The 27,107-nt window shown below is 41.3% G+C and overlaps 1 gene segment (V, D, J or C); it reads left to right on the top strand.

The window, feature by feature from the left end:
- Positions 1-17,239: 17,239 nt before the first annotated feature.
- LOC308348998 (immunoglobulin kappa variable 1-5-like) overlaps positions 17,240-27,107 on the top strand; it is a 507,742-nt gene continuing 497,874 nt past the window's right edge. The window contains exons 1-2 of the V gene segment in view: positions 17,240-17,316; positions 17,512-17,796.

The raw sequence follows: 27,107 nt of genomic DNA, 5'->3' as shown, positions 1-27,107 counted from the left end.
TGTTCCTCCCACAGTGGTTCAGCCCCAAACACAAACTCCCTGCTTGTCATGGCCCAGCTGCCCACAAGGAAGAGGTTGGGGAGCTCAGGGCAATGGATGAGTTTGAAGACTCACTACTTCTTGCAACCCACAAATTTTGATACACCATGTTTTCTTTTGGTTTAAAAAAGTATCTAATTTCTCTTTTTATGTCTTGTTTAACCCAAGTTTCACTTACTGGGTATATCCTCTAGTGAGTACAGTTATTTAGGAAGGTTTACCAACTTGGGTCACAGGGGTCTCAGAGCTCAGGAAATTACTCCAGTGACCTGCAGTTGGGGAAGCTCATTCTGGCTGGATGGCTTGATCTCAGTACTCATGCAAGGAGAAAATCTTCCTTCTAATTAGAGATAAGTTCCAGGTGGGCCCATCAAGGAACAGGCCTTTGTGTGTCTCCAGCATTGGTGGAAACAGTGTGGGTTAGACTCTGTGTGCTGATAAAGTCTACGGGTCAAAGTATAAGAGTATCACATTGTTGGGGCGCCTCGGTGGCCCAGTCTGTTAAGCATCAGCTCTTGGTTCGGCTTAGGTCATGATCTCAGGATTATGATCTCAGCGTCATGACCTCAGGGTCATGAGGTCAAGCCCCACATAGAGGCTCTGTGCCCCTCCCACCCCACTCTCTCTGTCTCTCCCTCTCATAAACTCTGATTCCAGGAGAACAGATCAAATAGTTTCACCAAGACTATCTGGATCTCAGACAAATTACACACTAGCCTTCCATTTTATTGAACACAAACTAACATCCTCTGACAACTGAGGCAAATCTACAGTAAAACCAACCTACATAAGTCCTTCCTCATTCAGTGATAATGGTCAAATATAGAGACTCACAGAGACTGCTCTGTTCCCCCACATGATCACCTTGTACCTTTTTACCAAATCTTATTACTTGTGTCAACTCCTGGTCAGTTTCACTGTCCAGGCCACAGCATGATTCCTTATCATGCAGGAGACAGAGATTCTTTTTTTTAGAATTGGGAATATTATGGTTTCTGTATGTAAGTAGAAAGGAAAATTTCAAAGCCTTTTTGTAACAAAGAAAGAATTTTTATAAGATTTACTATTTTCAAAAATACTAATTTAGGGGTACCTGGGTGGCTCAGTGGGTTAAAGCCTCTACCTTCGGCTCAGATCATGATCCCAGGGTCCTGGGATCGAGCCCCACATCGGGCTTTCTGCTCAGCAGGGAGCCTGCTTCCCTTCCTCTCTCTCTGCCTGCCTCTCTGCCTACTTGGGATCTCTGTCTGTCAAATAAATAAATAAAATCTTTAAAAAATACTAATTTGAAAAGGTATTATGCACCCCTATGTTTATTGCAGTATGATTTATAATTACCAAGATATAGAAACAACCTGTGTCCACCAACAGATGAACGGGTAAGGAAAATGTGGTGTATATACAATGGAATGTTACTCAGCCATAAAAAAGAATCAAATTTTACCATTTGCGACAATGTGGATGGACTTAAAGGGTATTGTGCTAAGTGAAACAAGTCAGAGAAAGAGAAATACCATATGCTTTTACTTGTACGTGGAATCTAAAAACCAAGATACATGAACAAACTGAAAAGATTTGTATAGAACTTAGAGTCACATTAATAAAGCTGTTTCTTTGAAAGGAAGTGAAAAGCTGAGAAAACAAGGAGTATAACTGCTGTAAGGAAACCCCCAGACTTATAGGAAATGAGAATCAGAGCCAGACGATATAACCCAAGTGCTGGACGGCACCACCTCGGTCTTCAGGGAAATGATATCTGCGCTTTGAGAGTCAAAACCGGGGTCCTCCTCACCTGTGCATTTGTGGTTGTCTCTCCATTCACATAGTTGGGCCCAGTTCAGTGTGGTTTTTTACTAATCCTTACAAAGAATGAAGCAACTTCAGGGTCTTCAAGAAAAATGTCTAACAAGTAAAGGAAAGTTGCGTCTGGAGGTAGATTTCTTCTCATTGGAATTCTTCATCCAACCTGACAGAATCATGCAACAAGGGAGTTGTATAGGCATGTTACCAGTAGATGGGGGGAAATATAAGCACAGGATTCTATTTTCTTTTCAATAGGCTTGCACCAAATGCCATCTCACCAAGTCTGGGTGATAGGTGAGGCAGGAGGACACAAGGGATTCGATTCTGTGAGCACAGGAGAAAAATTTCTTCCTCAGGCTGAGCCCATGACATCTGATATGACCACCTGGGGATGGGTTGCTCAAGAGTAAAGAAGAAAAGGCGAATGGTCTTTGTACCTGGAAGCCCAGGTGTCCCTCCACAGCTGCTGTTCATGGTGCTCCCAGCCCACTCTGCTGTCTAGAGCCCATATCGATGCTTGGGTTGGTGCTTTTAGGGAGATCAGGCTTACTTAGGACACAGAGTGAGCCCTGGAAGTCCCAGCTCAGTTTACCTGCCTCCTGTTACTCTGGCTTCAAGGTGAGAGAAACATGGGATGATTTTGCATGTAGTGAAAACTTTGTCTGCATTGTTGGGTCTTGTGACTTTTGCTCAGTCAGCACAATCATAAAAGCTCATTATAGGGGCACCTGGATGGCTCAGTCAGTTAAGCATCTGCCTTTGTCTCAGGTCATGATCCCTGGACCCTGGGAGAGAGACCCAATTTGGGTTCCCTACTCAACGGGGAGCCTACTTGTTCCTCTCCCTCTCTCTCGGCCTTTCCCATCCACTCCTGCTCTCTCTCTCTCAAACACACAAATAAAATCTTAAAAAAAAAAAAAAAAAAAGCTCAATATAGAACAACCATCCTAGCACTGTCACGAAGGTAATAATTAAGATCCGGATTATAGGCATACCTTTCATGTTTCATTTCCAATCTCAGATACCACCAAAGAAATCATGAGGATGTAGTGTCCAGCCTCCCTTTCATTGTCTGCAGGTGAGAGGACAGCCCTTACCTGCAGAGTGAGTCAGTGTTGGTAACTAACTAGCCTGGTACCAATAGAAACCTGGGCAGACTTCCAGGGTCCTCATCCTTGGTGCAACCACCAGGGCCATTGGCATCCCAGCCCAATTCAGTGCCAGTGGGTCTAAATAGACTTTACTCTTTCCATAGGCAGCCTGGAATGGAGGATGCTCTAGTTTGCTCTGGTCAGCAAGACTCCAGTGAGAACCACAGTGATCCAGTCTCCACCACAGACCTCACCAGCTTCATCTGCCTTCACCCAGAGAACAGCTGCTTCCTTCAGAAGCATGGAGACTCATCTCTCGCAGGTTTCTCTGTTCCATTTGCCCCCTGAAAAAGGAGCTTGTGAGGATTAGCACCTTACTTCATTCAGGTCTTAGAGAACTGAGTGGGCTCTCAGACTCTCTTTTGCCTCCCCCCATGAAATGTCAGATATTAAAGAGAAGTAGAGGACACCATGTTCATTTGCACACAATTTACGAGGAGGAAGCTGAGGCTCAGGAAGGGTCATAAATATTCCAAGTTCATGCAGAGAGTTAGTGGTGACTATACTGAGAGGAACCTCCTCTCCCAGATTCCCCAGGTACTTCCCATTTGACCTGAACAAGTGATGGCCTCATCTGTGAAGGCCCAGTCCCTGACAAGAAAGTTCCTGAAATTTTCGCCAGGTCCCCTCAGAAGATGTTTTCTCTCAATCACAGGAACAAGGTCTGGAGCCTGAAAATCTATTGTTGGCTGAGCTCTTTCATAGGATAAACACACATTTCTCCTGAGAACACTTCTTAAAAACAATTCTGAGAATTTGGTGGTCTCAGAGCAAAAGAGATGCAAATCATATGAGTGTGGGTGAGGAAGTCCTATCTTATAAGTCTATATATGCCATCCACTTCTTTGTATAAGTCAAGTGGGTATAGGAAAGAGGAGATTCTCCGAGTTTTTACAAAGTGTGCATACACCTGGCTCAGCTATATGTCCCTGTCCAGACAGGCTTACTTTGAACTGGTTAGCAAGGAAAGCTCCACGGACCGGTTATGTGAAGTGAATTTCCTTAGCAATAAGAATCTGTTAAGGAACGAGTCACCTAATTTCTATCCAAAAATCCCAAACCCACAGATCTGCCTCCTCTTTCCTTATCAGTTGCTCAACTGAGAGCTTACCCATCCACTGAGTTCTCTTCAAACACCTCTGAACCCTCAAGACACTGGGAAAACTAGCTTCCCAGGGGGTGACCTGGAATCCAGATATCCTCAGGGTGGCTTTCCACATAAGACAGGCACTGGTTCTATCCAGAGAAGAGAACCCACCAGGAAGGTTCAACAAAATAGACCTTTCTTTCTGGTACTGAAGGATACTTAGCTATTGGTCATTAGCATAGCAAGTTATCCAGCCCTCGAACTCATTCTCCTTTTAAAAGGATCCTGGCACTGAGAAGCAAGAATGGGGGCTCATTAAATAACCACAGATTAAGTAATGATCTTTTAAGTCACAAGATGAACAATATTCTATTTCTGGGATATTTAGCTAGAAGTCACATTTTTATTTGTGACTGTTAGAGAATAGTTTTCAAAAAGTTATATATCAATTATGAAAGAGTAAGTGAGAATACTAGAAGCAAGAGATTTTATGCAAGGATTTGGTCAAGGCAAAGTGCTGAAAGGTATTCTTTAGTTTCATAACAAAATTGAATCTATCCTTGTGTGCAGTGAGGAGATACCATGAAGGGACCACGAGGATCCATGGATGGAAATATCTTCCTTGCTCCCCAAGGATGAGTAACAGCCTCACTGCTTGTCTCCTGAAACAATTCTCCCATTGTTGGTCATCGATTCATAAAGATTAGTAATAAAAATTCCAAGGTCCCCTGTCTAGAGATATGGATTTCCAAATGGTCTTGACTTTACATTAACTCTGGGAAGAGTTAATGTAAAGATTTGCTGAGAAGTGAACTCTAGGTATGTGGCTTCTTTTTTAGTCATTTTGAAGTTGTCCCATTGTCACTTCTTCCCCTTGTTTATGTTGAGGCTTTAACTAACCCTTCCTATTCTTGTTCCTTCAAAATGAGAGAATTTTCTTTTAAAAAAAGACACAAAGATAGAAAAATTTCATCAAAAAATGAAAAGTAACTACATCACAGTTCTTAAGTTGCTGAACAACTACAGAGATCTTTGTGTGAGCTCAAGCAAATAGAAGTTAAAAATCCAAATTAATGTGAGAAGATCAGGCTATATCTGAAAGATAGAGAACTGACATTGTTCAGTTGAAGGCTAGTTTTTTTTTTCATTGAAATGACTGAGCAGCCGCCTGGGGAGGTTTTTGTTTAGACCCAGAGCACCGTGGGAGGCGTCTCCTTGCTCTGCTGGCAGTAATAGTTGGCAGCATCGCCCTCCTCCACGGGATCAATCGTGAGACTGAATTCAGTCCCAGACCCACCACCACTGAACCGGGCCGGGACACCAGACACTTGACTGGATGCTTTATAAATCAGCATTCTCGGACACTGTCCTGATTTTTGTTGATACCATGTAATATAGTGTGTAATGCCCAAAATGTCACCAACTTTCTGACTGGTCTTGCAAGAGATGGTGGCCCTCTGCCCTGGAGACACGGTCAAAGAGGCTGGAGACTGGGTCAGCACAATGTCCCCAGTGCAGCCTGGAATGAGAAACACAACAAATTTGACAGAGGTACTGAGAGCATCCCAGTGGAGACCCACAGCACTGATGACCTTGTAGTCAAAGTCATGGACAACACTCTGAGAAATCAGAAAACAGAAGAGAACTGGGCAACTGGAACCCCATGCCAAATGCTTGAATTCCAGCCACCAGGAACCCAGAGACACTGAAAGCATCATGGCCACAGTGAGTTTGCCCACCATTTCTCCATGTGCCCCCCTCCCACCTGGAGCCCAGAGCAGCAGGATCCACAGTAGGGGAGTCCCGGACCCCATCTCAGAGAGCTGGACTAGAGGCTGCTCCTCGGGGGCCCTGACCAGCTGCCTTTAAGGATGTTGAGAGCAGCCTGGGGTTTTGTCTAATGACACAACATGCAAATCAGCTCAGAAGAGCTTAAGGTTGTGCCCAAAGGGCACACCTGCTCTCAGAACACCCTGTGGGACTTGGGGTGGCCAGAAATTTCCAAGTATAGTTCAAGCATGTCCCAAGGGATTTGGGGACCAGTTTCTTGAATCCTTGCCTTCTAGTCTGTCTGAGATGCCAGGTGGGGGAGTGCCCTGGGCTCTTCTACTGTGAGGATATAGGTTATTTCAGGAACACTCTTAATCCCTAGAATTACCACAATAATGTATTTCAGGTTGTGATTATTGTAGAGAACAGAAAGCCACGGGATTATAACAGAGTGAACCAGGGTGGCCTGGTTCTGATGGGGAGAGGAAGTCGGCCCCACTGAGTAAAAGACCTTTAAATGAAGTCCTGACATGTCCTCAGGACCTGGAAAGGGTGGATAAGCCCGGGACTCTCTATCTGCTCAGTCCTGGAAACCAATGTCATGTCCCCCTTGAAGCCCTCCCAGGTGGAAGGGTCACTCCACTGGCTCCCATTCATCGTGAACAGCCAGCATCTGACTTGCCACCATTAAAACTTCGTCACCGAAATCTCAAACTGAGGAACCTCTTGTTCGACTACAGCAAAGGTATCATGTCCCAAAGACACTGGGCAGAGTAATTGCATTGATATTAGATTTAGTCTACCTATGAAGGGAAAAAAATGACCGATTCTGAAAATATTTCTTAGAGGTTAAAAGGGTACAAGAAATCAACTGAGAATAAACTGGTAAGGTATTCTACTCTGAATAGTCAAGAGCAAAAACTAATAACAGTCTTTTTGGGATTGTTTAAATATTGTAATCCAGGAAAATTGTCCTTTGGGTTCAGTTGAAAAGACTAATGGATTTATTGCCATATTCTTTTTTTTTAATTGCCATATCCTTTTATTTAACTTATTTTCTTCATTCAACATATTTTCTTTGCTGAGAAAACAAAACCTTTGGCAGGATCTCTACATAGAGAAAACCATCACCAACTCCAACAACAAAAAAAGAGAAATTGACCACTTAACTTTGGAACTAACAGGAGCCAGAACTTGATTCAGGACACCTGTCAAGCAGCTTCCAACCCAGGGCCCCACCCCAGGTGTGCACAGAGAATTGGAGGTTCTACACTGTCTACACACCAGCCATCAGAAATAGGCAGGTTAGCTGTGTTATTCTTTAGTGCTCTCTATAAAGTCACAGCCACCTCCCACAGGGTCACAGCCCTAGACACAATCCCACAGACCAGCTGGGCAGGGAGGCTCTTTAGTGACAACTAATCCACTTTTCCATTGCATCTACACTGAAGGGAGCCACATTGGCTTACTTTAGTGAAAGTTGTGTAGAATACAAAGGAAGTTCACACATCTAAGTTTGCAGCTGTTTGTCTGCGAGAAAGGTTGTTGCCCCCGGTGCCCACACACAGCATCAGTTACAACACGAAGGGCTGAGTAGGGGCAGTGTCGTGCTTCACTCAAGCTACCGGGCTGCCACTTTCCCTCTAGCTCGGGGAGAGAGCTGCTCTAGTGTTTGGAAGATACAATAGTGCATGATAAAACACACTTCAGTTGATGTTTGTGAGGTAATGCGCAATCAACCAAAATAGAGCAAGGAGACCTGTTTACCTAGAATCTACTGCTCCATGGAGGTTACTTCATAATAGAGAACCAAAGTTTAAATATCACATAGAATGCTGTCAGTACAAGTAACAGGGTCAGAGAAATGGTAGCCTTCAGAGTCTACTGAGTCAATGACTTAAAGTAAGATCAAACGGTTTGCACATCAGCTCTGCTGTCCTTGGTCTGTCAGTAATGAGTTCCTTCATGATGGGTTGATGGGCCACTTTCAGTACAACCAACCAGAGAAAAATGCTATCTTTTCACTGAAACATCAAATACAATTTTTGAGTCTTCTATTGAAGTCTTATTGAGTAATCTAGAACAACAATAATTGTACATGCTATTTTCCTTTAGTCAGTAGATTGGAGTTATGCCAGCTTGCCATGAAGCCCAAGGAAAGGTTGAAGCTGAAGGCCTAAGATATTGAGATGTTTAAGAATGAAGCATGTCTACATGCTCAATAAGCATCCAGTTCACCTTCCACACTTATGGATGGTTGAGATCTGTGTAGTGGGAATGGTTAAGTCTTCATAGCAGAGCCCAGGTTGTCGGGGAGGGGAGAAACATTCCAAATAATCTAGAAGAATATGCAAGTGTTTTCATACTGCAGAAACAGGAAATGTAGGGTTATTCTCAAAGTCCCAGAACCTAAATCCAGTCCTACTCTCAGAGACAGAACCATGAAGTCATCTCCACTGTGAGATCTACACAGCTTCTGTGAAACTCACATAACCTTGCCCCTTCTGTTGACCTCAAATGTATTTGCAAGCCTTCAACTGGGATCCAGTGAGATATTATTTTTCTATTTACATTTTCTCTTTCTAATAGCCTCTGGCAAGTAGAGAGAAGAAAAGCTGAGCAAAGAGCAGTCTTAAGAACACCACTGAGTAACCGTGTCTTGAAATGGCCAGTTATGCAGCTGACCAAAGGGTTACAGGGAATGCTGAAGTATCATGTTACAGGGGAGCCTTCTGCTGTGAAGCCCACTGATCCCTTCTCCACAAGATGCAGCAGAAGCCATGATCAGGTCAGTAATATAAATCCATCTGTATGGACAATTCAGATTCAGGTGATCCAAAATATCTTGAATGGTGTAGACAAGGGCCCATGGCAAGTCATTACAGTCTTCACAGAATGACCTCCTTGTACAAGAGACATAGAAGAGGCTTATCCACTCAATCTTCCCTTAAGACTCGTACATTCTTCTTTGATTCACCCAGAAGGCTTCTCCTACAACTTAGGGAGAAATAAGGCGAGCAGGGAGGAAGCAGCTGGTTCAGCAAAGCCTCCCTGACCCATGGCCCTGGGGAGCAGGTTTGTGTTCGAGGCTGAAGCACTGTGGGCGGATAGCTATAATACTGCTGGCAGTAATAGTCCCCCACATCTTCGGCCTGGAGGTTGCTGATGGTGAGGGTGAAGTCCGTTCCAGACCCACTGCCGCTGAACCGGTCAGGGACCCCAGATGCCCGGGTGGATGCCCAGATGATGAGCAGCTTAGGAGCCTGCCCTGGTTTCTGCTGGTACCAAGCTAAGTAGTTCTTCTGGTTGGAGCTGTATAGAAGACTCTGGCTGGACTTGCAGTTCATGGCAACACGCTGTCCTAGAGACCCGTTCAGGGAGGCTGGAGACTGGGTCATCACGATGTCCCCAGACACACCTGCAATCACAAATGGACAGTGACCATACACTGTCTCACTAGTATACTAAAATATGTATCTAAAAATGTAGGTTTCCTTATTTTTCATAAGTAATCAAACTGTTTTAATGAAATGTTTTATTCATGCCATGTGGTGAAGTCATTTGCCAATTTTATAAAGATCTTTCTCCTCTCAGCCTCTCACCTGAGATGCCCAGCACCAGGAAGAGGAGGAATTGAGGCTGTGACACCATCGTGCTGCTGGTCACCCGTTTGATGCTCCCGGACCCCATCCCCAAGAAACCCTATTAATAGAGCTCCCAGCAGCCAGCCCCAAGACCTGAGGAGCCTATGCAAAGCATCAGAGAGCATGAAAGTGCCTGCTCAGTGAGCTGTGAAACAGAGAATGGAAAGAGAAAAAATATCAACACCCCAGGAAATGTGATTGTATGCTACAAGAGGCCCAGAAATCAACTTAAAAGTATGATTCTCAGCAATATATAGCAAAATCCCCAAATGTGAACTCTTGTTAATACCAACTGTCCAATTTCAAACCAGCTCAAGTCAACCTGAAAGCATAAATCACTTTTGTAGTAAAATATATGTGTTTATGAGTATATAATTTCAGAACCTAACTGAAATGATATAAATATGGCGTGAGTGCATGGAATGTACTCATGTCACCAGAATGAACATAGAGAGTACACATTTAGATCTCTATCTCAGACTTCCCTCTGAATTTTAAACACATACTTGAAGTTGCTCTTGGACAACTCAAAGGTGCCTCCATATGCCCAAAGCAGACGTCTGGTAGCTCCCTGTGCACAAACTCGATTTCAGAAAATGTGTCACCACATACTTAGGAATCACTCTTGTCCCTGCTCTTTAGGTCAACCAGGGTCTGAAGCAATAGCTCAAATCCTTCCTGCCTGTAGCATCACAGCTCCCCCTGGGGACAGTAGGTGAAATAGCTTCAGCTCCAGGTCCTGCAGAGCAGTTCTTCATTTATCTTGACTCCAAATCAACAACCCTTTTAGAATTCCACAAAGAACAGCTTCCTGAACCCTCCTAGGCATAGAGAATTTAAAACAAATCAAACAGGGTTTCCTGGGTGGCTCAGCTAAGTGTCTGACTCTTGATTTTGGCTCAGGTCATGATCTCAGGGTTGGGAGATGGAACACCGTGTCAGGCTCTGTGCTGGGCTGAGTCTGTTTAAGATTTTCTCTCGGGCACCTGGGTGGTTTAAGCCTCTGCCTTCAGCTCAGGTCATGATCTCAGGGTCCTGGGATCGAGTCCCGCATCAGGCTCCCTGCTGATGGAGGGACTCCCTGCTGAGCAGGGAGCCTGCTTCCCCCTCTTCCTCTGCTGCTCCCCCTGCTTGTGCTCTCTCTCCTTCTCTCACTCTCTGTCTATCAAATACATATATTCTTAAAAAAAAAAAAAGACTGTCTTTCTCCCAGAAATAAAACCAAAACCAAAACCAAGGCAACAACAACAAAAAAGATTTTCTCTCTCCTTCTCCCTCTGCCTCTCCTCCCTCCACTTGCTCTCTAAAAAAATTAATAAAACAAATCAGACAAAACATCATAGCACTTTTCTTTCAATGGCAAGGATGGATAAGAAGGAAACAAATAACATCTCCGCTGCTGTCACTCCTGGCTCTCTGAGGTTCCCTCTCTGGGCGGCGTCATCACTCAGCATGAATGGGACAGTGGATGTCCAGGTCCATTTAGTGTATCCTCATCCTTCAGCATGGACAGACAGAGGAAGAGAGAACATGTCTGTGTGCGTTTACACTTTTGTTCTGGAAAAATAAAATCAACTGTAGTCTCATATATTGTCAGGTATCCAAATCATCTCTTGATCACAGACAGTAGTCTTTCCATTCTTCATTTCCCTGCAACATGAAACTACCCAAGACAAAGGTTGATGACAAAAATCAATACTCTAACACTATATATAAAGATGAAATGGGCCCAGTTTTATCAGAGCATTTTTGTATGTTTAATATTCCTTTCTGGTGAGGAAAACCATCTTTCATTTTACCTTTTTCCATTTTTTCTTGAAAAAAAAAAAGAAGTTTATCAAATATAAGAGGTAAGCACTGATTCTTCATGTGCCTCAGATTATAGTGACTTGTCCTTGAACCACTTACTGTTTCCTCCTATAATCTTTAACTCAGAGCATCAGATACAGATGGAAGAGAGGATATCTATATTGTTTCCTCCAAACTATCCCATTTCTCCTTCCAAGGCTCTCAGTTACTGTTTGGTCAGTTTGCTTTAGGTACTCTGCTTCCAGCTTAATTCCAAGGATGAAATGCAGGACCCTAGATTCTCCATTCACCAAATTCCCCTCCTTGACTGGAGTGGCCCATAGAAATCTGTCAAGAATGGTCATTACTGAAGCTGGACCACATGGAGAGAATCTCAGAATTCCTGATAGAATGTGAGGAATGAATACCATGTACACGGAACATATATAACACAGGATCTATTGGCATCCGTGCTAAAACTTCCCTTCATATGGAGCTAGTGCAATGGAAGTCAAAATGGAAAGGGAGGAAGAAACCGGATCTTCGTGATATAATAGGTGACAGGATCACTTTTCCTTAAACCTTCCACTCTGGACTTTTCATTAGCTTAAGCAACCAGATTCCCTTTACCATTTAATGCAGCACAAGCTGAGGTTTCTGGTAATTGCAACTAAAAATTTGCCAAAAGATTCTGTACTCTCTTACACTGTTGGTGGGAATGCAAGCTGGTGCAGCCACTCTGGAAAACAGGATGGAAGTTCCTAAAGACATTAAAAATAGAGCTACTCTACAACTCAGCAATTGAACTACTGGGTATTTACCACAAAGACACAGATGTAGTAAAAAGAAGGGGCAGATGCACCTCATTGTTTGTAGTAGCAATGTCCATGATAGCAGACTGTAGAAGGAGATGAGATGTCCTTCAACAGATAAATGGATAAAGAAGATGTGGTTCATTTTTACAATGGAATATTACTCAGCTACCAGAAAGGATGAATACCTACCACTTGTATCAACATGGAGAGAACTGGAAGGGATTATGCTAAGTGAAATAAGTCAAGCAAGAAAGACAATTATCATGTTTCACTTATATGTGGAGTATAAAGAATAGCAGAGAGGACCGTAGAGGAAGGGAGGGAAAACTGAATGGGAAGTCATCAGAGAGGGAGAAAAACCATGAGAGACTCTGGACTCTGGGAACAGAACTGAGGGTTACAGAAGGGAAGGGGGTCGTGTGTTGAGGTAACTGGGTGATGGGTATTAAGGAGGACATGTGTCATGATGAGCTTCAGGTGTTATAAGCAAATAATGAATCATCGAACAATACATCAAAAACTAATAATGATGATGGTGATAATGATAATAATAATAATAAATGAAAATAAAACTCTTAGAATTAAAAAAAAAGATTTTGTACTCTTTACCAACCTAACAAGTTCAACAAAATTGAAAATAACCCCATTTTATTTTTTGGCCTACACAGTCTCATCATAGAAAATATAAAAGAACTATTATTTAAAATTGTCTGTTTCTAACATGGAGAACCATGAAAAATGCAAGCCAATATGGTAATATCAACCTTTACCCAGGGAAAAGTTCACTATTTTCTTAAGATTGTCAAAAGCATTTTTTTAATTTTAAGCCATTAAAAATCATATACTTTACGTAAAGGATTTCAATTCAATTATTTTTCAATTCAGTTATTTTTTCAATTCAATTTCAATTTCAATTCAATTATTTTTCACTTCATTACTATCCTGAGAGAGAACATGAACTTCTTCAGGAATGAGTGCAGAAAATGGGAAGGATCACTAGGCACATATATATGTACACATACTACACAAACATATCCACAAACTGTAATAAAAATATTTGTAGCCCCTTGATAGCAGAGATGGTTTATATATTTGAACTAGCTGTATATGTTCACATGCCTTCCACAAACCATTCCTCATCATAAATTATACCATCTTTAAATCCATAATCAAAAAACCTCAAAACAAACAAAAGTCCAGGACCAGACAGATTCACTGGTAAATTCTACCAAGTATTCAGAGATTTAATTTATCTATACATCTCAAACTTCCAAAGAAATTGAAGATCAGAAATGCTTAAATTCATTTTAGAAGGCAGCATCACCCTGATACCAAAGCCAAAAAGTGGTAACAAGAAGAAAAATTACAGGCCAATATCCCGTATGAACATAGGTGCAAAAATCCTCCACAAAATATTAGCAAACCAAATTCAACAATACATTAAAAGGATCATACACCATGAAAAGTAGGATTTATTTCAGAGAAGCAGGGATGGTTCAATATCCATAAATCAATCAGCATGATATATCACATGAACAAAATTAAGGGTAAAAATCATAAGATTGTCTCAACAGGTGAGAAAAATATTGATAAAATTCAGTATCTATTTATAAAAAAAAAAAAACAACAACAACAACAGAAAAGCCAAGGGTTATAGAGGATATGGAGAAAGAGGATATGGAGAGGATAAGGAGAAACGCCCTCAGGTGTTGTAGTTGGGGATAGAAATTGGTGCAGCCACTATGGAAAACAGTATGGAGTTTCCACAGAAACATAAAAGTAGAACTACCCTATAACTCAGCTATTCCACTTCTGGGTATTTGAAAATATATATGCACCACTGCATCCATTGCAACATTATTTAAAACAGCCATGATATGTAAACAACCTAAGTGTCCACTGATGGATAAATAGATAAAGATGTGTTATACATGTGTACACACACAATGAAATACTACTCAGCCATGAAAGGGAAGGGAATCTTGCCATTTAGGACAACATGGATGAAACTTGAAAGTAATACGCTAAGTGAAATAAGTAAGGCAGAGAAAGATATTATGTATAATATCACTTCCATGTGGAATCTAAAAAAGCCAAATACATAGAAACAGAGAGTAGATTGGTGGTTACCAGGGGCTGGGTGGTGAGATAAATAGGGGAGATGATCACAGGGTACAAACTTCTGCATATAAAATAATTTCTGGGGGTGCTTGGGTGGCTCAGTGGGTTAAAGCCTCTGCCTTCGGCCTGGGTCATGAACTCAGGGTCCTGGGATCGAGCCCCACATTGGGCTCCCTGCTCAGCAGGGAACCTGCTTCCTCCTCTCTCTCTCTGCCTACTTGTGATCTCTGTCGGTCAAATAAATAAATAAAATCTTTAAAAAAAATTAAATAATTTCTGATGGTCTCATGTACAGCATGGTGACTGTAGTTAACAGTATTATATTGTACTGGAGGGTTACTAAGAGACTAGACCTTCAATGTTCTCACCACAAAAAAGTAAATAGGTACAACAAAAAGGATAATTATGCACAGTGAAGGTTGCATTAACTATCCTTATGTTGGTAACCATTTCACAATATAAACGCAGATAAAATTATCACATTGTGTAAAACTTAAACTTATACAATTGACTTATATGTCAATTATATCTAGAAAAAAAAAATGATGCCGTCATTTCCTTCTGGCCCCCATGGTTTCCGAATAGAAATCCTCTATCATTCGAGGTGTTTTCCTCTCTGGATAAGTGTGATTTTTCTCTTTCAGCCTATGATATTTTTTCATTTTTCTTTAGTGCTCAGAAATTTTAATACGATGTATCTTGACATATATTCTTCACGATTATGCTGTTGGGCTTCTGCTAAATGTGAAAATTTTTGAGCAATTAATTGTTCAAAATATTTTTCGTCTCCATCCTCTCTCTGCACTCTTTCTAGGATTCCAGTGGCACAAATGTTAGATCTTTGGTTTGGTCCCATGTATCCCAGACACTGTGGGGTTTTGTTGTTGCTGGTTTTGATTTGGGGGTTTTCCTTTGTTTTGTTTTTAGCTTACTTTCTCATTTTGGTTTAGATTGGGTAATTTCTTGCCTCTGGTCTTTCCTCCTTTATCCTTCCACTCTCCTCCTTCCAGACCCTTCCTAGCCAGGCACCCCATAGGGCATCCATGTCCTTACTTCAGGCCACTTCCCCAGCCACATTAAGTCAATGGCCATTTATGCTCTTTGAGCGTCGACTAACTAAACATCTTATTTCATTATGGTATGATATGGGAGCTGTCCAGTTTAACTTACATCAACATATGATGCGAAACTGGGCAGAACCTGGAGTCCTTTCTTTGCTATTTGCTGGTTGGGAGGCCCTGTGTCTTTAATCAGATGTGGTAAGAAACAAAGACAGGAAAGCTATTATAATGCAGTTTTTATTATATGCATAGTCCCCTGGGAACAGAACTTACAGCATGCCACATGGCCACACAGGCAGTATCGAGGTAAGAAGAACAGACAGAGGGAAGTACTGCTGGTCTGTATTTTTACTGTGTATTTTATGAGAAAAAATGGAGAAGCAAAGTCAACAAGCTACTTAGACATAAGATTGGAGAGTTTGAAAATTTTGGCAGGCTGCAGACTATAGCTGTGCCCCTTGTCCTCTGGTACCCAGGGGGTATTTAGGTAGAAGGAAATGTCACAGATTGCTGGTCTCACTGAAAGGAAGAGAGTAAGGATTTGGACTCAGGATTGTCTGCCTTGCATCTCAAATGTATGCCTTTGGGCAAGTCTTTTACTGCCTCTGGGAATTAGCTAATTTTGGGAGAGGCACTCCCTTCAGGGCTGGAGCAGCAAGAATGCAGAAATAAGAAAATGCATTAAATATAAAGCCTCATGAGACTGAAAATAGGAGATCGTGCAGGGGCGTCTGGCAAGAGTGGTAAGTATTGTGGAGATCTGAAACTCTTGTCCCATAAATTAAGTGTGCCCGCTGAATCTGCTTGGGTCCAATACTAAAGAAAATACTTTCTCCTTCCTGAGTTGACTGCTGCTGGGCTCCACCCAATCTTACAATCTGGTGTGTCTGACATTTCTGATTTAGGATGAACAGCTCTGTCACACAGTAAATTCATGTGCTGTGGACAGGTCTACCAGTGCCTGTGCTATGCTGGGACCTACTTGTTGAACAGTGAATAGGTTGTTTTTGAGAAGGGCCAAGTCTTGCCGAAGAACCCGGAAGTCTATGCTATGAGTCTTCCTCTGGGCTTGCCAGCGTGTCCACACCGTCCTTCCCAGACACAGATGCATGCACCACCCAATGACAGGAGAGGTCATAAGGCCCAGGTGATAGGACCACTTGCATCATGACCTAAACCTGACACAGGGTCCCTCCTGGCATGCACCCACTGTAAACTAGTGACTTCAAAATTCGCTGATAAACGGAATGGTGTAGCTTATCCAAGTGTGGATTGTGTTGTCTCAACACTCAACACTCAACAAGGTAGTGTGCTTCAACCTCAGTGGTCGGAGCTACAAGATACAAGTATTTGTCCTTTACCTTGACGAGGATGTGCCTGCATTCCTCAGATATCTGGACCCCTGACATAGCCACCAGGGAGGGGGGGCCGCATGAATTTTTGTGGGGTCTGCATCCCACTGTTGGAGCACATGTGTTTTTGCAAGTTAGTGAAGTCCTCAGCATTTCTTGCTCATCGTGTGCAATTAAAAAGATGTAATTGATAGAGTATGGCCTGGCGGGATGCTCTGGGGGGATATTTATACAACACACTGCAGCAGAGAGCAGGGAGTTAACGTAGCCCCGGGCTACGACTGAAGATGTGACCCCCTCTTCACTGCAGCAAAAGGGAATTCCACCAGAGGACTGCATTAGATCATATGCCATGCCCCCTGCTGGTGGACCTTATAGTTGGCCCAGCATGGGGTAAGCACTTTCAAAACCTCCACATGGCCAGAAGAGGGAGACTTAACACACCCAGAGAAGAGTATGTCCAGGTGAGGAGATTCTTCTGACAAACTTAATTTTTGAGTATTTAAGCAATATGAATGCCCCATAATTTGCATATCTTCTTCCTCTTAGATCTGAAGTGTTTCTGCCTTTCAGAGTCTTATACCAGAGTCTCTGGGTGTGTGGCATGAACACACTGGACCCATTGAAAGCAGCAAGATGGTGACTCCATCACAACTTCTTGGCCTTCTGCTCCTCTGGGTTCCAGGTGAGAATATTTGGACAAAGCAGTTTAAAGTGGGGGTATGATTTTCCATTCCTGATTTTCTTTCTTCATTGGGAATTCATCCACAGATGAAGTTGGCTTATTTTATAATAAGTATTCTCTGTCCTACCTAGTAGCTACTAGTGACTTCCATGTACATATCCTGAGACTCTGCTGATGTTTCCTGTGTGGTTTCAGCCTCCCATGGCAAGATTGTGCTGACCCAGTCTCCTGCCGTCCTGTCCAAGGCTCTAAAAGAAGGAGTCACCATCACCTGCCGGGCCAGTCAGAACATTAACAAGTGGTTAGCCTGGTATCAGCAGGAGCCAGGGAGAGCTCCTAAGCTCCTGATCTATGAAGCATCCAAGTTGGAAACTGGGGTCCCATCGCGGTTCAGCGGCAGTGGGTCTGGGACAGACTTCACCCTCACCATCAGCAGCCTGGAGCCTGAAGATGCTGGGACCTACTACTGCCAACAATATAGTAGCTACCCACCCACAGTGTTACAGGTCACAGCATAAACCACCAGGGAAGCAGATGTGAGGGGCTGGGCTGCCCCCACTGCTCCTCTGATGCCTGCACCTGCTCAGACAGTTTCTCAGAAGCAACCCCACTTTGTAGGTCACTGGGGGCTTTGAGAGAAGGACAAGGAGGCTCCTCAGCCCCCTGACTGACTCCCTTTCCCCCAGATCATTAGACCTTAGGAGTGTGGGTGATGGCATCTGCTGGGGTTTGTACAAAAAAGAGAAGCCACTCTGGGTTTTCCAAGCAGGGATTGCTTCCTGAAAGGCAGTAATGTCTAAATGTCACTCTCTCAAAGGCCTGGGGATATAATAAGGGAAATAGACACTAGAAACAGTGATTCCCCGGTGATCCCCTGTAAGTCAGAGAATATATACTATTGGAGATACAGGCTGCCTAACCACGTAGTCCTCGGGCCTGTCTAGGAGGGCCAGGGATGGAGGGGCTGATGCTGTAGCCTCCGGAGCCCCTCCCCAGGTGATTCTCTAGTCCCTCACTTATCACTCACCTGCTTGCCTGCAGGAAGGCATTGAATCCTCCTCTTCTGACCTCCTGATCTAAGGTACGGTGTCTCGTGAGCAACTCTGTAGGGAACCATAGAGGAAAGGGGGCTCTGGGAAATGTGCTTCCAGAAGAGATGGTGGTGATGGGAAGCTGACAGAAGACAGCCTGGGATGGTCACTGTTTTTACATCTCTCAGAAGTTGCCAGTTAGGGGAAGGCCCCAGAATATGTTTGAATATGCTTCTAGCTACCATCATTAGGTATGAATTCATAACAAGGAGATTTTGTTAAGCAACTGAGGGCACAGAAGAATGAGGAAATTGTGTCATGTATATACAAATAACTTGACAATGACGGACTTTCTTGATTAAAAAAAATGTGGATGAAGCATTGTTTTTTCTTAATATAAGAATACCTTGTTGCTTAAAATTCTCTATAAGTCAGGGCATTATCAACAACCCTGAAAGTTTATGACAAATGCAAAATAGCTGTCTCCACCTGATACCTACTCACATGGCTCTCCATTTTAACAAGGTGGTGGGAGCTGCATAAGGTTTAAGATGCTCTGCTGTAGAGCATTTTTACTTCCCCTAAAGTAGTCTCTCTTTAATTTTCTATCTTCATTTAAGACATTTCTATTGAAAGCCACCTGTTGGATTAAATCCACAGGTCGAAAACGCTTCCAATTTTACATTCTAATTCATACAAAATTAAATTACAAACTTCTCTTAGACTGCAAATATTGAAAAATAATTATTTGGAAACAACATGACTATGTATCTTAAAAATTAAATATAATAATGATTTGTAGAAATTTAAAGAATTGCAAAGACCACAGTAAGAATAAATCAATATTATATGCAATTCTGTCAGAATAACTGGACTTAGATTTGCTTGTTTTGTAGCTTCTGTACCCTCCTACAGCTTGCCATGAGAATGATGTTCTATGGGTAGTCACCACACTCTTTCTTGGCCTCAGATCACCCACAATCCGTAGACTGGAGAGCCGTGCATCTCCCTGCAGAAGAACCACACAGCTGAGCCCTGTGTGCATTATCCAAATAATTGTCAACATGAACATCCATGACTATAGAAACAAATGCTTAGTATGAGAAGCCACTGAATTTTTGAATGGTTTGTTAAAATAGTGTGTAAAATCTGACTAGTACAATTTTTACACATCTCTGCATAGAAATTGATAGGTTTTATTAAACATGATGGCATAAAAAGGAATACTTGGAAATCCATTCATAAGAAGATACAAAACAAAGAAATGTTTTTAAAAATACTTGAATTAAAAGTGTAAAATTCACCCCATTGTAGAAACATCTAACTGAGATTACTTAGAGTAATGGTGACAAATTCTGTAGATAATTCAGACTTATTAAATGTGATCAAATCTAAAGTTCATTCATATATATTCATTCATATATATGTGAATGTATGTCCATATGTGTATATATATATATATAATATGCATACATGTAGATACATATTTTGATGTGTTTATACAATTATCTTATGAATTATAGGGATTAATATGACTCTAGTAACTCCCCCCAAAAAACTGGTGTCCAGGACCAGATATGATATAGTACTAACCTGGCATGAGGAATTTTCTTTACAATCTTTGTTTCTATCTCATACACCAATTGGTATACTTATCTGAATATATATTCTCTCACTCAGTGGAGGTCCAAAGGGTTTGAATAGAGTGATTTTTTTCCTATAAACCATTACAGTGCTCACTTCGGCAGCACATATCCTACAAACCATTACATCCCATGAAAGCCCCATTATCTCTATGTCCACATTCATGTCATGTATTCCAAGTATAAGATATTATCCAATCTTTTTTTATTTTATTTTATGGTGAAATCTTTTGATACTCTCATGGCATAGGCCACAGCTCTTGTAATTTACAAATAACAACTAAATGAAACTACCAATTAACAAACATAAAACAGAATGATTGAGAAATGAATTCATGGGTAAAGCATTTGTACTCAAGTGGATCATAAGGGACAGTACTCAACCTTCTGAGAGGAAGCATATCAGAATCTTGTGGAGGGGCAGTTATCAAGTTTGATCATTTAACAATATGTGCTAAAATCTCAATTTCGTCCTACAAATATTAACATTTGTTTTATCAACAGTTGGCATGTCTCTAAAATATCGGTTGAATGATTTCTCTGGCCTTATTGGTGAATTAGAGGATAAAATTATAATTTAGAGATGCATAGTCAATGTGTTAAATATTTTAGACTGTTCCTTAGGTAACATCCCCCCGTATTTTATACATAATTAACCCTGAAGAAACTTGGATGAAACTGGAACAATTAAACAGGTTGTTCTGTAGCCAAAAGAAACCAAGGGTGAAACAAGTCAACCTATGTCCTAAGAACTTTTAACAGAGAACCCCAGTGCACAGACCATTGGGGTATATATGAACTACCTCATTTCCTACTTTCCCAGATAAGGTAAGTGACATGGAGACTTAGAAAAACACATTTATTACCAAGAATGATATATTGACTAGTCAGTTACCTAGAGATACAAAAACAAGAGCTTTCAATTCCAGATGAACCTGGGCATTTCCTTATTTTTATCAATTATCTCTGGAATTGAGGACAAATTTATGCCTGAGTTTTGTCAGAGAATTTTACTGGTATGATGCCACTTTGCTGCTCTTCTCAAGGATGATTTTGAGAAAAGGAAATCAAAACAGTACATAAAATTCAAGGGTTATATATGATGAAAGTAGAAATAGTCTATTCACTGGCATAGACTACTGGTTTTGACAAACTATCAAACCTAGAAAAAAATAAGATCAAACGATTGGAGTCAAAGTCATTTTGGAAAGAGCTGAAAAATGGGCCAAGATTGAAAATAATAGCTTCCCAGGGGATTCTGACTGAAGGACCATTATCAATCAGAAGGCTGTCAATAATTACATGGTCCTATAGGTAGATGTTGGTTCCTGGTATGGTCTGATGATCTGTTCCCCACAGATTCATATGTTGAAATCTTAAACCCCAACGTGATCATATTATGCAGTTGGGCCTGTGGTAGGTGATTAGGTCATGAAGATGGAGCACACATGATGGGACTAGTGCTTTAAAAAGAGACCCCACCGAGCTCCCTGGTCCCTTCAAACATGACCAGACACAGCAGGAAGGCACCACCTGGGAAGCAGAATGTGAGTCCTCAGCACATACTGAATTGGTCAACAACCTGATCATGGACTCCACAGTCTCCAGAACTATGAGAAATATATTTCCATTGTTTATAAGCTGCCCAGGCTAAGATTCTTTCTGGTGTAACAACCCAAACAGATTAGGACAGTCACCTTTCCCAGCTTTCCCAGGAAGCCTAATGAACAAACATCATGACATCAGAGATGGAAGTATATGTGTAGGCTCAAGGATGTGGATTCATCTAACTGAAGGTGGCAGGATTACTAGCACGTGTTCTGTGATTGAGCCATTTGATAAAAGAAGACATTATGGCTAATCAAGCAGAAAGGTATTTATTACCATGAATTGGGTAAATCAAAAATGTGTAGAAAGACCAGATGAGCAGGCTCAGGCAACTCCCTGTTTCAGTCCCTCAAATACCATAGTATTTTCTATGATCAGAAAAGCTATTGTTCTTGCAAAGGCCATCAGGTAAATCAGAGAGCTATGTGCTTCAGACTGTGCTGCCTGGACCCCACTCCAGAGAAGTGAGCCCCTCTGGCCATATGTTTCTCCTTCCCTCTCTCTGTGCGGAGAACCACTCTACAGGATCGCACTGGATAGTCAGAGTCTTAATGGCACCTGCAGGAAAGAGTGCTAAGGCAATGTGGTTTAGCCTTTCCAGAACCTTCCACACAAAAAGCCTTGAGGGATCCCTGAGGACAGAAATACTAAACATGCTTTTTCACAATAACTGCATAAATCAGGTGTACATTTATGATTGTTAAATAATTTCCGATTCTCTGCTCTTTCTTTTTTAAAAAAATGTTAAACAAAACAAAATTGTTTTGTGACCAAAATGATGTCACTATGTTAAGGCTGTGTGTTAGCAAACCAAGACTTAACACCTCACCTAAATGCAATTTTGCCCCCAGGAATGCAATCTTTAACCAGCGGAACTGGAATTTCCTGGTCAGAACTAGTAGTGAATCCACTGATAGACCCCTTTCATTTCTTTACAGAAGGCAACTTTCCCTAAAACAAAGCATTCTTTGGTAATAATTTTCTTTTTTCTGCTCTCTCTCTGCCTTTTAAAACCTTTCCTTTTCTGCAGCTCAATGGAGCTCCCCTCTACCTGCTGGAGGAGATGCTGTACGATTCATGGATTGTTTAACAATGCCATTTAGATCTTCACATTTACCAGACTGAATTTCATTTTTTAACAAAATTTTTGAAGAAGCTACTGGGGGGATTGTCATCTTTATAATTGATACAATAGTTGGAATGACATTCAAATGGGCTTGTGACTCTTCCAGGAAGATCATGAATCCCTAGGAGGGGAGATAAACTGAAGGGAGTTGGGTTCCCCCATCTTTTGAGTAGAGGTCAATGTGCTGTTATGTATAAAGGAAACATTTGCATTATATGAGATGATAGCACATGCCTTGATGTTCCAAGGAGTGGGAGTTCAAGTGTGGGGAGATGCATGTTTATGATGGAAAGCCCCAGGGGGGCCTGGGCCAGAAATAGCCCAGCAACCCTGGAGCTGGGTGAGACTAATCAGAGGTCATAAACCGCAGGGAGACGGTCGCAGGTCAAAAGGCCAGATCTCCCAAGCCCTGGTGGCAGTGCCCCAGTTCCTCTGAGACCCATAGTGAGACGGGGCTCTATCCAAGTTGTATCTGTATTTTGATTCTTGCATTATTTCTAGAGACTTTGCTTGGAGCCATTTCCTTCCCAACAGTTTGTGAGCAATTCAGTATTGATAACAAATCCCTCTCTGCTTAGTGGCCTTGACATTTGCAACCAAGACCAGTCATCAATCCCCACTGAATGGTTGTCATAGCTTCCCTGTCCATGTGGTTAGAAGTGCAAGAAAATGAGCCCAAGGGAGCCAATGACTTCTTACGTCGCTGCACTGTTTCATGTACAAAAGGAAGGACGGTAACACTCCTAGGTCCACCAGCAAAGATGGATAAGAGGCACCTTCCACAATAGTTTTTCACCATAAGCCCTTTTAGAATCGAGCACATGAGGGCAAGGAGACAGCTGTGCACTATGGGCTATTGTCCCTGCTGCGTTTACCAAGAGAAGCCACACACAGAAGATCACTCACTCTGTAGAATGTCATCTTCTATGCAGGAAATAGAAGGCATTTTTAAGTTGACAGCTTTTTGTTGTTAAAAAAAAATTCAACTGAGTAAATTTGAAGACCTCACTCTCTTTATTAAAAGAAGAGAGTATTTTCATCCAAATGTTCTAATCAATACAAAAAATACAAATAAAAATTTAAAAAAAGAAAAATTTATCAAGTTCTTTTAACAAAGAACTTTTTTAAAAAAGTTTCTTAAACTTTTTTAAAACTTTTTTAAAAACTTTTTTAAAAAAGTTCTTTTAAAAAAGAACTTTTATCAAGTTCTTTTAACAAAGAACTTACTGGAAATATCTGTTCTCCTTCAAAACAAACAATCTCCCTATGCAGCAGGCCTTCCAGCATGAAGTCACAGAAACACGTGACAATGAGCACAAAGAATCAAGCAAACTTCATACATGACAATTATAGGGAACATCCAGCCTTAATAATACGGACAGTGTCACAGTCCTTCCCCAATAATAAAACACCCCATGACTTACCTTCCTGGAGGTTCTCCTCAAATGTAAGGTGATAAGTAAGAAAGAAATCTAACAGGTAACTGCATATAAGATGTGTTATGTTTGCTATAAACCACTGTTTCCTATTGTTTCCCCCTAGATTTTTGCCTAGGGTAGGTGTGGTCCAGCCTGGAAAGTGTGAGGGAATATAGGGAATGAATTAAACTATTTATGTCATACTGACAATGTCCCTTTTCTCTTTTCCATTCCCAATTCATAATCAGCCCTGAGGATATAGTAAAAAAAAAAAAAATTAATTCTCAGGTCTTGATTTATATGCTGTGTTTCAGGTTATAAACCTTAGGTAGTCTTTCCCAAGACCTTATAATAAAATAATATGGTATGATATGATGTATATATTATATGCAATTATATATTATGTAATAATATATGGTATATAATATAATAATCTATAAATTATATATAATTGTCATAATCATGGTAAATAGATTAACTCTCCAGTTAAAAGACAAAGTTTATCAGATTAAATCCAGAGTCAAATAGCAAACATTTTAGGATTTGTTGGCCAAAGGACAACTTAGGACATTTTTCAGGCACTTACATAATAAGGGAGAAAACAAATTTCCACAACTTTTTACTAATTTCAAAAATGTAGCAATAGTAATTGAGTAAGAGCTTTTGTAATATAGGCCTACAAATGAGAAGAACAGCATTCTTTTTTGGTAGGAATAAACTTTCATGTAAATGGCATTCAATGTACATGATCTCTAGTATCAAACTCTATTGCAAATTGTCATCCATTAAGCTGACCTACAATGAGATGATATGCATTTCATCTTTGTAAATATCTTTTACACACACATAGGTACTACCAAATACTGATACCAGTTCACATGATAGTAATCGGGTACATCTATCACTTGAATATCATATATAGAATTTTTAAAAAGATTTTCTTTATCTATTTGACAGAGAGATAGAGAGCACAAGCAAGCAGAGTGGCAGGCAGAGGGAGAAGGAGAAGCAGGCTCTCCACCAAGCAGGAAGCCTAATGCAGGGCTCGGTCCCAGGAGCCTGGGAGCATGACCTGAGTTGAAGGCAGACGCTTAACTGACTGAAGCACTCGGGCACCCCATATATAGAATTTAGGAAAGTCTTAATGAGATGTGTATTTTGGCTTATTATTTTTAGAGATTGTATTTATTTATTAGAGACAAAGAGAGCAAAAGAGAGCATGAGCAGGGGAGAGAGGGAGAAGCAGGCTCCCCACTGAGCAGGGAGCCCGATGTGGGGCTCCATCCCAGAACCCTATGTTCATGACGTGTGCCAAAGGAAGACTCTTTCAGCTTCTTATGACATTGAAGATTAATTCATTTCCATTGAATATTACGTGGAAGCTCCTCAATTGCACAGAATTTTGGAAAATGGCAAGTTCGTTCTCATTTGCCTCAAGTTCCAGCAGACTATATATTTCCTGCAAATTTATGGGAAAACAAGATCTCACTTCTTGCTTTAAGTTTTGACGAACTGGCAAATGTGACCAGCAGCTAGATGGCAATGCCCACATCCCCGTCTTCCCCTTAAGGTACTTTCCACACTTTAGAAACTGGTGTCTGAGAGTCAATGCACCTTTGCATTACAAAAGTAGTCTTAGTGGATACTAATGTGAAAGAATATAACTGTATATACCTATAAGGCCCTGAATTTAAAATTCACCTACTTTTCTTGTGTCACATAAAATTAATCTGCTTTTGATTTTTCTCAACCAATTAAATGAAAAAGCAATTTTTAGCATACAAGTCCCTCAAAAGCGAGTAGTGGGCATGATGGAGCCCATGAACCATAGTTTGCTGACTTCTGATCTATAATATTGCTTTTCTAGCCAGGCTGACACAATTCAGAGTCTCAACTTTTAATAGGCAGGAATTATGACTTCATCTACTAATCAGAGATTCAGAAAAAGTACAATACTGGGACTGGCTTCCTATCTGATATGCTGTACGTGATTCTCCAGCTAGAATTCAGAAGCCCTGCTTCTAAATGTGGAGTTTCCTGCCACTGTGATAGAACCATGAAGTGCTTCTTTCTGTTTTAAAGACAGAGTTTGAAGGCTAATGAACTTCCTTCTGTCCAGTTGTCCGCCCCCAATCTTGTCTTGAGTTATACAAGCCTGAGGGGAGAATGGTGCTGAGCTGTAGTGAATATGCTATCACAAAAGAATGAGTCAATGCTTTGAGGATGACATCTGTCCAATTGCACAGGCTCACCAAGAGAAGAACTGTCCATGTGCTAATGAACCATATGGATGCACATCCTACTAACAAAATTCTATTCACATGGCTCAGCAAACAAATATGCAGAGCTACCTTTCAGCCCTATTAACTCACTTTAGTTGGGCACATTTGTTGAGTGCACAAACCAAGCTACTCTACAGAGCACTCCTGAGTCCCCAGCCTCTGCTTCTTAACAAATATCTCTTGATTTCATCCCTATTGCTCAGAGCCCTCAAATAGGATCTCTGATCATGACCTCCATTGAAGAACAGCTTCAAGCAAAAAAAGGGAAGAAGAAATATGGTATCTCCTAATCATGACAACAAAGATATTCTATATTCAGGTTTTCCACGTGACTCTGTAAAGAGGTGACATGGCAACAAGGACAGGGCAATGACAACGGTAATGCCCTGATGCCATTGAGAAGAACACAGCTATTACATGTTTGTTAACAGGAGGGTGCTACCAACGGTAGTCATAGATGCACCTGCCCTGTGGTTATTCTCCTTGACAAACAATATTGACTTTGTTGGATAAAAAAGAGTAAAGGAAACCTCATCTAAGCTGGGAAATTCTCCTACACATACCATTCCATGGTTAGAGTCTGCATAACCAACGGGAAGAAGAAATGTAAGAATTATCTCGACAAGGGAGGACATTTTTCACGTAGGAATTCACTTCCTGCTTTTAAGAAAAGGAAGGATGAT

The sequence above is a fragment of the Martes martes genome, assembly GCF_963455335.1.
Source record: "Martes martes genome assembly, chromosome: 9".
Taxonomy (NCBI): Eukaryota; Metazoa; Chordata; class Mammalia; order Carnivora; family Mustelidae; genus Martes; species Martes martes.
The sequence above is the reverse complement of the archived record's forward strand: the minus strand, read 5'-3'. Positions and strand labels throughout refer to the sequence as shown.